Below are 18,302 nucleotides of genomic sequence, written 5' to 3'. Positions count from 1 at the left end.
GAAGAAATAGAAATTATGAACAACCCATTAAAAGCACTGAAATTGAAGCTGTGATCAAAAATCTCCCCAAAAACAAAAACCCAGGACCAGATGGATTCACAGGAGAATTCTAACAAACATTTAGAGAAGAGCTAAAGCTCATCCTTGTAAAACTCTTTCAAAAAGTTTGCAGAGAAAGGAACATTTCCAAACTCATTCTATAAGACTACCATCACCCTGATACCAAAACTGGACAAAGATAACAAAAACAAAAAGAAAACTACAGGCCAATATCACTGATGAACATAGATGCAAAAATCCTCAACAAAAGTTTAGCAAACAAAATTCAGCAACACGTCCCAAAGCTCATACACCATGATCAAGTTGGGTTTATTCCAGGGATGCAAGGATTCTTCAATATATGGAAATCAATCAATGTGATACACCATATTAACAAATTGAAAGATAAAAACCATATGATCATCTCAATAGATGCAGAAAAAGCCTTTGACAACATTCAGCACCTATTTATGATTAAATAGGTGCTGAATTATGAATGCCCACTCTTCAAAAAGTGGGCATAGAAGGAACCTACATCAACGTAGTAAAGGCCATGTATGATAAGCCTACAACAAACATTATTCTCAATGATGAAATACTGAAAGCATTCCCCTTAAGATCAGGAACAAGACAAGGGTGTCCACCTTCACCACTATTTTCCAACATAGTTCTAGAAGTTCTAGCTACAGCAATCAGAGAATAAAAAGAAATAAAAGGAATCCAGATCAGAAAAGAAGGAAAGCTCTCACTGCTTGCAGATGACATGATACTATACATAGAAAACCCTAAAGATAATATCAGAAAGTTACTAGAGCTAATCAGTAAATTTAGCAAAGTTGCAGGATACAAAATCAATACACAGAAATCGCTTGCATTTCTATATACTAACAATGAAAAATCATAAAGAGCAATCAAGGAATCAATCCCTTTCACCATTGCAACAAAAAGAATTAAATATCTAGGAATAAACTTACATAAGGAGACAAAAGAACTGTACACAGAAAATTATAAGACACTAATGAAAGAAATAAATGACATCATAAACAGATGGAGAGATATTCCATGTTCCTGGGTAGGAAGAATCAATCTTATGAAAATGACTACACTACCAAATGCAATCTACAGATTCAATGTGATCCATATCAAACTACCAAAGGCATTTTTCACAGAACTAGAACAAAAAATTTCACAATTCATATGGAAACACAAAAGACCCTGAAAAGCCAAAGCCAAAGAAAAGTTAAAGTATTCAACCTTCCTGACTTCAGATTATACTACAAAGCTATAGTCATCAAGACAGTATGGTACTGTAACAAAAATAGAAATATTGACCAATGGAATACAGTAGAAAGCCCAGAAATACATCTTTGCACCTATGGGTAACTTATTTTTTACAAAGGAGGCAAGAATATACAATGGGGCAATGATACCTCTTCAATAAATGATGCTGGGAAAACTGAACAGCTACATATAAAAGAATGAAATTAGAATACTTCCTAACACCATACACAAAGATAAATTCAAAATGGATTAAAGACCAAAATGTAAGAACAGAAACTATAAAACTTGTAGAGGAAAACATAGGAAGAACACTCAATGACATAAATCAAAGCAAGATCTTCTATGACCCATCTCCTAGAGTAATGGAAATAAAAACAAAAGTAAACAAGTGGGACCTGATTAAGCTTAAAAATTGTGCACAGCAAAGGAAACTATAACTAAGGTGAAAAGACAGCCCTCAGAATGGGAGAAAATAATAGCAAATGAAACAACCGACAAAGGATTAATTTCTAAAATATTCAAGTAGCTCATAAACTTAATGCCAGAAAAACAAACAATCCAATCAAAAAGTAGGGAAAAGACTTAAATAGACATTTTTCCAAAGAAGACATACAGATGGCTAACAAACACATGAAAAGATGCTCAACACCTCTCATTATTAGAGAAATTCAAATCAAAACTACAATGAGATATCACCTCACACTGGTCAGAATGGCCATCATCAAAATGTCTACAAACAATAAAAGCTGGAGAAGGTGTGGAGAAAAGGGAATGCTCTTGCACTGTTGGTGGGAATGTAAATTGATACAGCCACTATGGAAGATGGTATGGAGATTCCTTTAAAAACTAGGGATAAAACTACCATCAGTTCAGTTCAGTTGCTCAGTCATGTCCAACTCTTTGTGACGCCATGAACTGCAGCACGCCAGGCCTCCCTGTCCATCACCAACTCCCAGAGTCCACCCAAACCCATCTCCATTGAGGCAGTGATACCATCCAACCATCTTATCCTCTGTTGTCCCTTTTCCTCCTGACCTTAATCTTTTCCAGCATCAGGGTCTTTTCCAATGAGTCAGCTCTTCACATCAGGTGATCAAAACATTGGAGTTTCAGTTTCAACATCAGTCCTTCCAATGAACACCCAGGACTGATCTCCTTTAGGATAGACTGGTTGGATCTCCTTGCAGTCCAAGGGACTCTCAAGAGTCTTCTCCAACACCACAGTTCAAAAGCAACAATTCTTCAGTGCTCAGCTTTCTCTGTAGTCCAACTCTCACATCCATACATGACCACTGAAAAAACCGTAGCCTTGACCAGACAGACCTTTGTTGACAAAGTAATGTCTCTGGTTTTTAATACGCTATCTAGGTTGGTCATAACCTTCCTTCCAAGGAGTAAGCATCTTTTAATTTCATGGCTGCAGTCACCACCTGCAGTGATTTTGGAGCCCCAAAAATAAAGTCAGCCACTGTTTCCCCATCTATTTGCCATAAAGTGATGGGACCAGGTGCCATGATCTTAGTTTTCTGAAGAGCTTTAAGCCAACTTTTTCACTCTCCTCTTTCACTTTCATCAAGAGGCTCTTTAGTTCTTTTTCACTTTCTGCCATAAGGCTGGTGTCATCTGCATATCTAAGGTTATTGATATTTCTCCCAGCAATCTTGATTCCAGCTTGTGCTTCTTCCAGCCCAGCGTTTCTCATGATGTACTCTGCATAGAAGTTAAATAAGCAGGGTGACAATATACAGCCTTGACCTACTCCTTTTCCTATTTGGAACCAGTCTGTTGTTCAATGTTCAGTTCTAACTGTTGCTTCTTGACCTGCATACAGGTTTCTCAAGAGGCAGGTCAGGTGGTCTGGTATTCCCATCTCTTTCAGAATTTTCCACAGTTTATTGTGGTCCACACAGCCAAAGGCTTTGGTATAGTCAATAAAGCAAAAACAGATGCTTTTCTGGGACTCTCTTGCCTTTTCGATGGTCCATCAGATGTTGGCAATTTGATCTCTGCCTTTTCTAAAACCAGCTTGAACATCTGGAAGTTCATGGTTCACATATTGCTGAAGCCTGGCTTGGAGAATTTTAAACATCACTTTACTATATGACCCAACAATACCACTCCTAGGCACATACCTTGCAGAAACCAAAATTGAAAATAGACATGTATCCCATTGTTCATTGCAGCATTATTTACAATAGCTAGAACATAGAATCAACCTAGAGTCCACCAACAGATGAATGGATAAAGTTGTGGTACACATACACAATGGAATATTACTCAGCCATTAAAAGGAACACATTTAATCAGTCTTGATTTAGTGGAAGAACCTAGAAACTATTATAGAGTTAAGTGAGTCAGAAAGAGAAAGATAAATATTGTATTCTAATGCATATATGTGGAAAGATAAATATTGTATTCTAATGCATATATATGGAATCTAGAAAAATGGTACTGAAGAATTTATTTACAGGGCTGCAGTGGAGAAACAGATATAGAGAATAGACTTATGGACATGGGGAGAGGGCAAGAGAGAGCAAGATGTATGGAAAGACTAATATGGAAACTTACATTACCATATGCAGAATAGATAGCCAACAGGAATTTGCTGTATTGCTCAGGAAACTCAAACATGGGCTCTGTATCAATCGGGGGGGGGGGGGGGGGGGAAGATGGGATGGAGGTTAAAAATGAGGAGATATATGTATACCTATAGCTTATTCATGTTGAGGTTTGACAGAAAACAGCAAAATTCTGTAAAGCAATTATCCTCCAATAAAAAAATAAATTAAAAAAAAAGAATCATTCAAAAGTAACTTTAAAGACACTTGAGACACTAACTGAAGAACCCCCAATATAGAATTGCAAAGTGAGTGAGCTTGCAATGTAGACCATGTCGTTAATCATGGTGCGGGCTTTATCAGTGCTTATAATATGACACATCAAGCATCTTCCACATGTTTATCTCATTTCTTACAAAAACTCTATAGGTGGGCCCTATTTTAACACCACCACATTATTCTTTTTCCCTTTCTTCTCTCCTCTCTCTTATTTCCAAGCAAAGTCAGCACTGGGACATGGGTTTATGCATGTCTAACCCATGTACTTTTATCCAAACCACACTGCCTTCATAAGGCAGAGTGAAAGATAGTTTCTAAGTCTGGGAGGAAACTGCCATTCACAAACAACAGAGGATTAGGACAGGAGTTTGTCAGAGAAAGGAACAAAGGAAGCAATAGGAATAAATGACCCCAGAAATTTCTGGCTGCAAGGACACTGTTCTGGTATCCAGTCCAAAGTTATGAAACCCTGATAGTGGTCTAAGTTTGCCCCCAAAGTGAGGTATGAGTACAATCAGACAGTCTGTAAGTAGCATTAGAAGATGGCACTGAATTGTTCTTTCTCCTGAGAAGTGTCATGACTGCTGTTAAATTATCACACTACAAAGAGCTCTTTGTCCTGATTCTTGATGTGCAAATCTAGTTGCACATTAAATAAATGTGACACACTAATAGGTTAGAAAATGGCTATTATTATCTATGAAAGTAAAGATATTTATGAAGTTTTGTGAAGTGCTTCAAGAGACCCCCAGAGGCATTGTGGCAAATAAAAATTGTTAATAATGTTACTTTGGATTTATGTTATACCTTGCTCCAAACCCCTGGAAACCCTCTCAAGTTTCATTTACTTATTTAATGTCTTTAGTGTGCTTCTTCTGAAGACCCTAATTCCTAAAGTTTTTAGCATGAACTTAAATTATAAGGCTTCAGATTTCGAAAGATGGCAATCCTTCTAAATCATTCACTTGTACAATAAATATAGCATTTCTATGAGATGAAATAAGTTATAAAAGTGGCCACAATCAGGCACAAAATTTGGTCAGCATCCCAAAGCACCTACTTCTAATCCAAAGCAATGTTTCACCTGTTTTTTGTTTCTTGGTTTTTGCTTTTGTTTTGTTTTCTAACATTGTGTCTCTTTTCTAACAGAGCATTTAATGAAACTGGTATAAACCTAATATTGTGTATTTTAAATTATTATTGTTACCAAACTGATCAGTTCAGTTCAGTTCAGTTCAGTCACTCAGTCGTGTCCAACTCTTTGCGACCTCATGAATTGCAGCACACCAGGCCTCCCTGTCCATCACCAACTCCCAGAGTTCACTCAAATTCATGTGCGTCGAGTCGGTGATGCCATCCAGCCATCTCATCCTCTGTCGTCCCCTTCTCCCCCTGCCCTCAATCCTTCCCAGCATCAGAGTCTCTTCCAATGAGTCAACTCTTCCCATGAGGTGGCAAAAGTATTGGAGTTTCAGCTTTAGCATCAGTCCTTCTAATGAACACCCAGGACTGATCTCCTTCTGAATGGACTGGTTGGATCTCCTTGCAGTCCAAGGGACTCTCAAGAGTCTTCTCCAATACCACAGTTCAAAAGCATCAGTTCTTCAGTGCTCAGCTTTCTTTATAGTCCAACTCTCACATCCATACATGACCACTGGAAAACCCATAGCCTTGACTAGATGGACCTTTGTTGGCAATGTAATGTCTCTCCTTTTGAATATGGTATCTAGGTTGGTCATAACTTTTCTTCCAAGGAGTAAGCGTCATAAAGTAGGCCAATTCAAGTTTAACCTTAAATATTAAACTATAAATATGAAAAAGTTGTAATATAACTAAATACTCATTCCCTACAAGCAAATGAATTGCCTATGGTAGATAGAAATTGAAAATTTGAAGGTAACTTCTTTATCAATAGAACTTTTTCTGCTAAATAACATTTTCCTGCTAAAGATATGGATGATCCAATCATTTTACCAAAAATAACCATTTTTAAAAGTGATTTCAAGTGATTTTTAAATAAAGCACAACTTTATTTGAAACTTTAAAAAGCAAATATATGGTATTTTGTACTGTGTTTTATACAAAAATTGAGAAATTACCTAAGAAACTGTTCTTTAGTCAACAAGATGTGTCTGACTGTTTTGCAATTCCATGGACTATAGCTGGACAGACTCCTCTGTTCTTGGGATTCTCCTGGCAAGAACACTAGAGTGAGAAGACTTTTCCTTCTCCAGGGGATCTTCCTGACTCAGGAATCAAATCCATGTCTCCTGCATTGGCAGGTGGATTCTTTACCACTGAGCCACAAGGAATACCCTCACCTAAGAAATTATTTTCCTATAAATGCTCTATTTGAATACCATAGAAGAGGTATAAGAGAAATGCACCAGTAAATACCAGGGATGGGAAGAAGTTGGTACATCAGAGAGGTGTTTGCTGCAATTTTGCTGTTTCAGAGTCTTAACTGTTTATGCTCCAGTGGCTTAACATGGTAAGCATTATTTCTCACTTACACCAGTTTTGATAGCCGCAAGGACTGCTGGGTCCAACTGAGATATTCTGAGCATGGCTGTAGGCTATGGCTTGTGTTCAGGCTACTCCTTATGTCTTTTCATCCTCCTTGGACAATAGCTACATTCAGGCACTGCCTTCTCATGGCAGATGGCAGAAGTGTGAGAGGACAAGTCAAAACATGGACACTCTGTTCCTATTACACCTACTAATACTGTGTTGGCAAAAGCAAGCTGCATGGAGAAGCCCAGAGTCAATGGTGTGGGGAAAATATACCTGATTTATTCTAGTGAGACTTTGCAGAACTGCAAAGTGACATGGCAAAGAGTGTGCATGAATAATTCTTTTACTGAGAAGGAGTGAAGGACTGGGAACAATAACCCAGTATACTATTTTAGGGAAATCACCATTCCCATATTTCTTGAAGAATAATGTTGGCCTGCCTAATCATGTGTTTTCAGAAATGCAAACATTTTCAGTCTTACTATATAACATGCAGAGATTTGTTTCTTGTGGGTACCTAGGAAACTAAATGCTTGGGTTAATTTTCCCATTCATTTCTGTAGCTCAAAATCAGAGAGAAAATTTCCCAAAGTAAAACAACAACAAAAAAATTATTTATGGTAAAAGTAGACAGTAAGCAATAAGCTCTAGATATTCAAATCAGTTGTTTTTGGAGGCTCCTTCACTGAAATATTAATTAATATCTCTATCTATGTCTCTCAATCTAAAACAAAAATTTTCCATAAAAATAAAATATAACTGAAAATGTAAGTATCCTACTTATGTTTTAATGAGTTCATAAATACTGCACTAAAATTTTGTATAAGAATATTAAATTATTATACCAAATAAATTCTAGGTAGCTTCTTCTTATATCATTTACCATAGCAATAACAATGAACATATTTAATCTGTTTAACTAAAGCAGTGACATGAAGTCATTTTCTTTGGTACATCATAAGTGTTCATCAAGACATTTCCATCCAACAGACTGATTCCAAGTACAAGTAATCTGTGTTCTGTTCTATAATGCTTATCTTCAATGAGTATCTTAACTTGGCAGAAAATACTTAGGCAGTAACATGCTCCACTAAAGCCATTTTTAGTAACATTACGTAAGTGGAATATCACAGATAACAACAGCTTTAAGTACAAATGAGTTAAAATATAGAAATATCCCTTATATGATGCTCCAAAATCTTGCCCTGATTAATTGCAATCTAGTCTTTTTGCTTGATTTATCTCATAATATTTTAAAGAATTTCCAGGCATATTTATATACACCTAGGAAACGGCAATGATGTACTTCAAGAACATCAATGATATCCAGATAAGCAATACAGAGACAAATATCTGGAGGATAGAAGCTGTAATGATTAGTTTTGATCATCACTCTATCTTGATATGCAAAGATGTTGCACTTCCATTGCCTCTCATGACTGAAAGTTCTGGAAAAATTTCACAGAGGAAGGGTTACCATGATCTCCATCTGTGAGACATTCCATGAAAGGAGGCCACAAAAACTATCTCAGGACAGTAGGAGGCTTGTGTCTGATTTATTTAATTTCCCAAAGCATATGTGCATGTAGAATAGTCAGGTTTGAACTGGTAAAAAGTAGCCACCATGGTACTAGTAACCAACAACTTCCAATTCTTCAAACCATTCTGTCTATCAAAACAAAAGTTTCCTCTTCAGGTCTTTTTATTTTCTATTCTCTGACAAAAGTTGAAGACTACTCCATTCCATATAATATTTTATACACTCAAACTACACTGGGTCAGAGTAAAAAAGTTCATAAATTAATAGCTACAAACAGAAATGTAGAGCAATCAGTAGTACTGAAGTCCCATTTTAACTTGATATGTTTGAGGAAAGATAGGGTTTAACTTGACAATTCAATGTCTTGGCTACAGATGACCAACTGAATGTTGGGTTACATTCATATTACACACATCAATGCATGTTTTTTACATGCATAAACGCTTCTTGAAATTTAAGAGCTCATGTTTACTCATGTAAAAATACACTGGTAGCCATAATCATAGTTTCCCCTGGACATTTTCTTACTGCATCTAACTTCCTCCCTGAAAATGTGACTCTACAATGACAAGTTCTCTTACATATAAGCAATCTAAGAACATTTTGACCTTTGATAAAGTTCAATAAAATAAAGCCTATTATTATCACTTCAAACAAAATTTAAATGAGGTCAAGAAATGGTTGAATTTTAAGCAAAATATTATATATATATACACAAATGCACACACACATATATATACACCTACATATATATACATATATATATATATATATATAAACTATTGAATAAATGGTGACTTGGGCTCATGGATTGAATAAGTTCAACTTATTAGACCACATGAAACTATTTCATTAAGTGTATGAAATGTTGCAAAAATTATTCATCTGGTGTGAGATTCATTGTATTTTCCCAATGGGACAAAGTTTTTATTTTATATGTAGGATATTCCCCAATTTTTTTCAATACATATTTAGTGGATGCCTACCATGTGTCAAGTAAAGAACAGATAGGTTGTGAGAAACAGCCTAGCCAGAGAAAACAGCATGTGAATAAAATCAAATAAGTCTATGAGAATAAAGATTTTAGGTTGTTTAATAGAGCAGAAGTTGAGAATGAGAGAGAATGAGTGACAATAAATTAGGCCGTTTGCAAGGATCAGAAAATAGTAGAATTTTTAAGAAGCTTGAACTTTGTCTTAAGCATAATGGACAATCATTGAAGTAGTATATCCAGGTAAATGACATGACTAAATGTGTATTTTAGAAAGATTACTGAAGTATAGATGGTAGATTAGAGGGAATGAAATGAAAGAAAGAAAACTAGCTAAAAGGTTACATAATCTACACAGAAGAAGTTATATAGGATTAAATTTAGCATACTGGGAAAGAGAGAAGTTGGAAAGTGGAAGCTGTATTTTGGAGGTAGCATCAATACAATTAAGTGATTACTTGGATTATAGGATAAGAGGCATTGAAAGACCACACCTGGGTTTGGATATCAAATAGAGGAGTGTATGGTGTATGACTCACAGGTAAAGGTATCCCAAAGTGAGTTATATGTTATGTGAGGAGGAGAAGGAGTGTGATGGGGCATATGTGAAACCAAGATGGCTATGGACTTCCATGTGGAAATATCCAATAAGTAGATGGAGTATAAACTCTAGTAAGAAAACTGGGCTAGGAACATCCACATGAGCATCATTAACATAGCTGTATTACTGGAAGCTCTGGAGTAAGCAAGATAACCCAGAATGGATGTTCAAGAGAAGAGTCCTAGGATGTAGAATGGAATCCCCAAATTATCCAATACTTTAAGAAAGAAAGGAGTAAGGATGAAACAATGGGCATTGATAAGGCAGACAGAACAGCAGGACAAGATGTTGTGTACCCCCCCGCCACACACACAAAATGAGTTTGTTTCTAGATTGGTAGTGAATCAGTTAGGAGGCTAAATATAATGATGGATTAGTATCTACTGTATTTTGTAACATGGAATTAGTAGCTTAACTTTATAAAATGAATACCAATGAAGTTCTGTGAGCAGCAACCAGATTGCAATGGTTTTAGAAATTAACCATTCCTAAATGAAAGAGATGATTATACAGTGGAGGTGATGCATAAATTCAAGGGGCTAGACCTGGTAGACAGAGTGCCTGAAGAACTACAGACAGACATTCATAACATTTTACAGGAGGAAGTGACCAAAGCCATCCCAAAGAAAATGAAATGTAAGAAGGCAAGGTGGTAGTCTAAGGAGGCTTTGCAAATAGCTGATGAAAGAAGAGAAGCAAAAAGCAAGGGAGAGAGGGAAAGACACACTGAACTAAATGGAGAGTTCTAGAGAATAGCAAAGAGAGCTAAGAAGGCCTTTTTCAATGAACAATGCAAACAAGTAGAGGAAAATAATAGAAATGGGGAAGACTAGAAATCCCTTCAAGAAAACTGGAGATATCAAGAGAACATTTCATGCAAGGATGGGTACTATTAAAGACAGAAATGGTAAGGACCTAACAGAGGCAGAAGAGATTAAGAAAAGGTGGCAAGAATACACAGAACTATACAAATAATGTTTAATCACTCACATAACCACAATGATGTAGTCACTCACTTAGAGCCACACATTCTGGAGTCTGAAGTCAAGTGGGCCTTAGGAAGCATTACTCAAACAAGGCTAGTGAAGGTGACGGAATTCCAGCAGAGTTATTTAAGATTCTAAAAGAGAATTCTGTCAAAGTGCTGCACTAATTATGTCAGCAAATTTGGAAAACTTAGCAGTGACTACAGGAATGGACAATGTCAGTTTTCATTCCAATTCCAAAGAAGGGCAGTATCAAAGATTGTTTAAACTACCACACAATTGTTCTCATTTCATATGCTAGTAAGATTATGCTCAAAATCCTTCAACCTTGGCTTCAACAGTATGTGAACCAAGAACTTCCAGATGTTCAAGCTGGATTTAGAAAAGGCAGAGGAATCAGAGATCAAATTGCCAACATTTGTTGGATCATAAAGAATGCAAGTGAATTCTAGAAAAGCACCTATTTCTGCCACATTGACTATGCTAAAGACTTTGTGTGGATCACAACAAACTGGAAAATTCCTAAAGAAATGGGAAATATCAGACCACCTTAACTTTCTCCTGAGAAACCTGTATGTGGGTCAAGAAACAACAGCTAGAATCTTACATTGAACAACTGATTGGTTCAAAATCGGAACAGGAGTAAAACAAGGTTGTATATTGTCACCCTGTTTATTTAACTTATATGAGGAGTACATTATACAAAATGCCAGGCTGGATGAAGCACAAGCTGGAATCAAGATTGTCAGGAGAAATATCAACAACCTCAGATATGCAGATGATATCACTCTAACGGTAGAAAGTGAAGGGGAACTAAAGAGCTCTTGATGAAGGTGAAAAAGGAGAGTGAAAAATCTGGCTTAAAACTTAACATTCAAAAAACTAAGATCATGGCATCTCTTCCCATCACTTCATGGCAAAAAGAAAGGGAAAAGTGGAAGCAGCGACAGATTTTATATTCCTGGGCTCCAAAATCACTGTGGATGGTGATGGAAGCCCTGAAATTAAAAGATGCTAGCTCCTTGGAAGGAAAGCTATGACCAATCTATACAGTATATTAAAAAGCAGAGACATCATTTTGCTGACAAAGGTCTGTAAAGTCAAAACTATATGTTTTTTCCAGTAGTCACATATGGATATGAGAGTTGAACCATAAGGAATGTTGAGCGTTGGAGAATGGATGCTTTTGAATTGTGGTGCTGGAGAAAATTTTTGAGAGTCCCTTGGCCTGCAAGGAGATCAAACCAGTCAATCCTAAAGGAAATCAGCCTTGAATATTCATTGGAAGGATTCATGCTGATGCTGAAGCTCCAAGACTTTGGTCACCTGACTCATTGGAAGAGACCCTAATGCTAGGAAGGGGACAGCAGAGAATGAGATGGTTGGTAGCATCACTGACAATGGACATGAATTTGAGCAAAGTCTAGGAAATAGTCAAGGACAGGGAAGCCTGGCATGCTGCAGTCCGTGGGGTTGCAAAGAATCAGACACAACTTAGCGACTGAACACACACACAAATGAATGAAAAGGAGGAAGCTGAGCCAGTAGACAAGTTCCACAACCACACTAGAAGGAAGAACAGCAAGTGTCTAGGTCAGGGGAGAAAGAATTGAGATGGCAAGGATATAAAACAAAAATTATATTGCTTTGTTCTAAAGTTAGGTGATTTTTATTTCAATCACTTACCATACTAACATATTCTTTGGAAGATTTACACTTCGCTACATGCAAAGCAATTAAAAATCTATCTCAGGAGTAGTGGAAATAAGAAGCCCTAAAATACTATAACACTGCTGTTAACTCTACTAGACCTGTATCTGTAACATCTAAAAATATTATAAAACCCCCAAAAAAAGTTGTTGCAAAGGACTTAGGCTTTAAAGTTATAGATTAGTAATAAAACATATTGCTAACAAAAAACGTTTATATTATCAGTAGCCTCATTTACTTAAACTTCAACACCAGATTATAAATGGTCTTTGGAACATGCCTTATTTTCAAAGTCATATTTCACCTGATCTCTGGCCGGTAAAACGCTTTTCTAATTATTTAAGGCGTTTCGTTTTGTTTTGTTTTTCAGAATAAGCCCATTCCTATTACATACATCTTTATAATAAATTTTAAATTTTGTTTCTAAAATAGTTTCACTTATTAATTTATGTGTTAAACTCATTTATTCATTGATTCACTCTATCTTTCTTAAGGGTCACTATGTACAACACACTGGGATAGGGCTGAAGATTTTGTGAGTAAATTAGAAAAAAATAGTTCTTTTTCCTATGAAGCTTAGCGTTTAGGGATGATGGCTACATGGAACATGTAAATTCAAAGAGAAGGAATGTTAAGTTTTATTGAAGTATATAATGGGGTTATTTAGTCTACTTTGAAGACTTATGGAAGAATATGAATGGCCAGAGGACATCATAACCTCATAAGCCTGTATGAAAATGTAAAACTATAATTGTATTGTACACCTTTACTTCACATAAATCTATATTAGAATGAATCAGAGTAATCAAACCCTTATAAAATTATTTTTAATGAAAGAAGCTCATTATAGTTACCAGTTACCAGAAAGGAGATTGTGTAATTAATGTAATATTAAAAGCTAAAAAAATGGAAATCTTTAGAAATAAGATGTGGATAATTGCTTTTCTGGTTAATTGAGTGCTAAGAGTTTTTACTGCAATGTCCCATCTGAACTGAAATTTTATTTTTGGATAATCATATACTTCATAGGCTACAAGAATAGAATCTGAAAGATCCCTCATTTTTCTTACTGTAAATGTAACATTTGGGAGGCAGGCATTCTAATCACCTTTCCATGCAACTGAAAGAAAAGCCAAGGTAGATATTTTAAATATAGAGGTACTTTAAATTTCTTTTTAAATTCACTCTTTGATTTGTTTTTTAGGTAGGACTGCCACCTGCTCTACTGTTATTTAAATGTTGGCAGTGATTTAAACATAGGGGAAATTTTACAACGGGGACCTAACCCTTCTTATAAATCATCCCAGAGAACACATATTTTAGCTTGTCATTTCACAGGAAGATATTATTAAAAGTGAGCTTGGTACAACACACAATTCAAAACAAATTTGTTGCTGATGCCTTCAACATGCATTACATTTTCATTAGTTGCTGATAGAGGTGGAGGTGGGAAGTAGCACTAGCTGATTCATCTGCCTGAATGAAAATTGCTTTCCTTTCAGCTAAGAGCAAGTCAGCTGTTTTTCTTCATTAATACTGGATGTATGCATTTCTATTGGAGCTCTTCTCTGTTAATGGGTATAGGAATGATAGATTCATTGGTTAGACACACTGGTGGAACTGACATAGTTATTGTGTTAACTTTTGTCCCTAAGAGGTCTTTCACCAAGTTTTAAAGATATTAACATTTTTGAAACACCACTAACACACTTTACTTTCCTGCCCCTTCCCCTCCCCATCTCTTCCCCCCACTCTCGCTTCCCTTTCTCTTTTACTTAATAAATCCCATTGGCTCCCTATAAATAGATATTATTGAGTTTATTTGTATTCTTTTCCAATGATATTTTGGGGTGACTCTCAACAAAATGCATATCAAGTAATTTAGTAAAATAAAGACACACTGTTATGGTGAAGGCACATATATGTGAAATGAACATGGTCACTGAGTAAATCTGTAGTTTTGCCCAGTACTTCCTGGCATCCTGGCAAAAAATAGAAAACAAATTATGTAGTTCTTATTACCAAAAAGGAAGCAGTACACCATCATCTCAGGAGACAGAAAATTCTTCCTGTCATAAATTCCAAAGAAATTTCTCACATGAAAAATGATGTAGAAATGATACAATGCATACAACTAATGAAATAATTAGCAGCTATAAAACAAAACAAAATAATGATTTCATCATGATGTTCCTTTACAAATGAAGTGGATTTATTGTTGTTTTTTAGTCACTAAGTCCTGTCCAACTCTTTTGTGACCCTACAGATTGTAGCTCATCAGGCTCCTCTATACATGGGATTTCCCAGGCAAGAATACTATAATGGGTTACTAATCTCCTTTTCCAGGGGATTTTCTGACCCAGGGATCAAAACTGCATCTCTTGCATTGGCAGGTGGATTCTTTACCACTGAGCCACCAGGGAAGCCTGAAGTGGATTTATCATTTACTTAAATCCTACTTTTTGTCTGGGTTCTAGGGCCATTATGTAAAGAGTTAATATACATGGCTTAGGTGAAAACACCCTAATTTTGGTTCCATGGGTACATAGTAGTTTTAAATTTATACACACCTCAAAAGGTCAGTTGTTATCTACATAGTAAAAATGTAAATGAATTTTATTTCCCAGCATACATCTCTTACTTTTTAAAAAAAGCTTAGAAATTGTCCCTAATAAAAAACAAAATGTAGTTATATTTCAAGCACAATTATTCTGTGCCAGTATTATGGAAGCAGTGACAGATGTTATTTTCTTGAGCTCCAAAATCACTGGGAACAGTGACTACAGTCACAAAATTAAATGATGCTTGTTCCTTGAAAGGAAATCTATGACAAACATAGACTGTGTTAAAAAACAGAGCTATCAGGTCCATATAGTCAAAGCTATGGTTTTTCCCAGTAGTCATATATGGATGTGAGAGTTGGACCATAAAGAAGACTGAGAGCTGAAGAATTGATACCTTCAAACTGTGGTGCTGGATAAGACTCTTGAGAGTCCCTTGGACTGCAAAGAGATCAAGCCAGTCAATCCTAAAGGAAATCAACCATGAATATTCACTGGGGGTATTGCTGCTAAAACCAAAGCTCTAATTCTTTGGCCACCTGATGCAAAGAGCCAACTTATTGGAAAAGACCCTGATGCTGGGCAAGACTGAAGGCAAAATAAGAAGGTGCTGGCAGAGTATGAGATGATTAGATAGCATCATGTACTTAATGAACAAGAATTTAAGCAAATTCTGGGAGATGGTGTAGGACAGGTGAGCCTGGCTTGTCCATGGGGTCACAAAGAGTGGGACACAACTTAGTGACTGAACAACATCAACAGGACATCTGAAATCATCCTGCACTTTGACTGCTTGGAATGCTCTTGTGTTACAAAATAAAACAGTGAAAAAAAAAAAAAACATATATCTGAGGAAATGATTTAACATCTTTTATACTGACAGTAGATGGCAACTTTTTAAAGTAATCTTTCTTTATCCTCCTATCTTATATGAAAAGAGATATATTTATAATATAATGTTTATAACCTGCCTCCCCTCCCATACGTTAGACTCAATACAAGATTTAGAGCAGAGGGGTAGGGACAATAAAAACAATAATTGAATTTTCACTTGTAGGAATGAGTCGTTTCTATCAATCACATATTCAGCACTCTACTTCAGTCTAAAAAATTAATATGGTATATATGCCCCATTTTAAAGAGTATGTATGAGGGAAATTCTTATAGAATAGAAACTTAGCAACAGAGAAAAGTCTTCCTTTTCTAATAAATTTTATCTTTAAGTCTATATATTTAGAAAGATGGTAACAATAACCCTGTATACAAGACAGCAAAAGAGGCACTGATGTATAGAACAGTCTTTTGGACTCTGTGGGAGAGGGAGAGGGTGGGATGATTTGGGAGAATGGCATTGAAACATGTATAATATCATATATGAAACAAGTCGCCAGTCCAGGTTCGATGCACGATACTGGATGCTTGGGGCTGGTGCACTGGGACGACCCAGAGAGATGATACAGGGAGGGAGGAGGGAGGAGGGTTCAGGATGGGGAACACGTGTATACCTGTGGCAGATTCATGTTGATATATGGCAAAACCAATACAATATTGTAAAGTTAAAAAATAAAATAAATTTTTTAAAAAATAAATAAATAATAAAAAGACTGTATCAGTAGGTGGCGTCCGCAGCAGTGGGTGGGGGAAGATAGTGAAGGTTGGTAAGGGTACTGAGAATACTGCCTGGCCAAGGAGAGTCTGTTGTGCTTCCACTGAGCAAGTGTCAGGACACGGAGCAGTGCCCAGAGTACTCCTTGACCAGCACTGAGATCAGCCTCCACTGCCACTACCATGGCTACTGTTTAGGGGAAAAGCCAATTCTGACTCCATGTTGGAAATGTTTCTCTGACTTGCTCTTCATTGGTTTTGTTATTATAATCATACATACTGGCCTGCCTCAGAGAATCCTGCTTCTCTGCTTGCCAGTTAAACTAAAGTGCCTTTGTTTAGAACTCTGCCCACCTGTAGATGGCAGGAAGGAAGAAATTAACACATCCCCTGCCTGAGGCTTGCCAATCTAGGAGACATTTGCAAGATTAATGGCCTTTTTACATTGTTTCCTTGCCTCCCCTTCTCTGATCTATAACAGAACATGGCATCCAGACCCCAGACAAGATGGTTATTTTGAGACATATCTTCTCAGGTCAGCACAGAAGAAGGTGGACTGGGTAACTCTACCAGCTGGTGGGCGAGGGGCACTTCATGGTGTGGGGGCTTGAGGCTGAAGGTGGCTGGACCAGCCAGAAGGAGCAGTTGCTGCTGGATGCCATAGAGAAGTTCGGCTTCAACAACTGGGAGAATATGACTACTCAGGTTGGTGCTTCCTGAACTCCCCAGGAAGTGATGGCCGGGCAGCAGCAGCTGGGCTACATGCTGCTGAGGGATGACTACTAAACTGAGTGTGACCAGGATACGGAGGCACTCATTAGCTGGCTTTCCATCAACTACCACAACACTCAAGCTGAAGCACATGCACGTGGACATGCACATGCAAAAGCTCAAGGAGCTGCAGCAGCGCAAGACCATCACCCGTGACTACAACCTAGTGCCCGCCTTCCTGGGCAAGGACGAGAAGGAAGAGGTGGCCAAGCACGAAGTCATGGAGGAGTAGAAGGAGCTGCAACTGAAGCTGTGGTTACTCTCCCAGTTCATGTCCTGCAAGTAATTCCACTATCTGTTCGAGAACATGCAGAAGGAGAAGAGGCTGTGCACCAAGATCCGGGAGCTGCAGTGGTACCAAGGCAACTGCATCACAAAGATGGAGGAGGCAGCCAAGTAAGAGGTAACCTGGCACAAGAGTGAGAGGAGGAAGGAGAACAAGAACCTAGGCAGCTCCAAGCGCAGCAAGGAGAATTGTAAGGACGGCAAGCTTGCCACCATTAAGAACCTGCCTATCTTCGAACTCTTGTCAGACTGCGATAAGGTGCTCTGCAGCTCGCTGAACCTCAGCCCCACATGCTATGTGACTGCGAAGGCCATCATCATCAAGGCCACCTCCAGGAAAGGCAGAGCATCCCCTCCAAGAGCCACCTTCCCAGCTACCTGGACAACGTTCTTAAGGATTTTAAACTTCCTCACTCAGGGAGAGTGGGGTGGATATCCAGGGGTACTTCCTGAAGCTGAGTTGCTGTGAAAGCTGGAATGATGGTATAAAGCTTATCAAAAGGACCAGGGGAGGGGAAGTAGGGGAGAAAGGAAAAGCTTTTTTCCCCATTGTGGCTCTTTTTTAAACAAATTGAGGGCTT

At 37.4% G+C, this 18,302-nt stretch overlaps 1 pseudogene; it reads left to right on the top strand.

Moving 5' to 3' along the window:
• The first annotated feature begins 7,968 nt into the window (after positions 1 to 7,968).
• On the top strand, positions 7,969 to 18,174 carry LOC139185461 (transcriptional adapter 2-beta pseudogene; annotated as a pseudogene).
• The last annotated feature ends 128 nt before the right edge of the window (positions 18,175 to 18,302 follow it).

Source organism: Bos indicus, chromosome 10 (genome assembly GCF_029378745.1).
Source record: "Bos indicus isolate NIAB-ARS_2022 breed Sahiwal x Tharparkar chromosome 10, NIAB-ARS_B.indTharparkar_mat_pri_1.0, whole genome shotgun sequence".
In the NCBI taxonomy this organism is placed as follows: domain Eukaryota; kingdom Metazoa; phylum Chordata; class Mammalia; order Artiodactyla; family Bovidae; genus Bos; species Bos indicus.
This window is presented reverse-complemented; position numbering and strand designations above follow the sequence as displayed.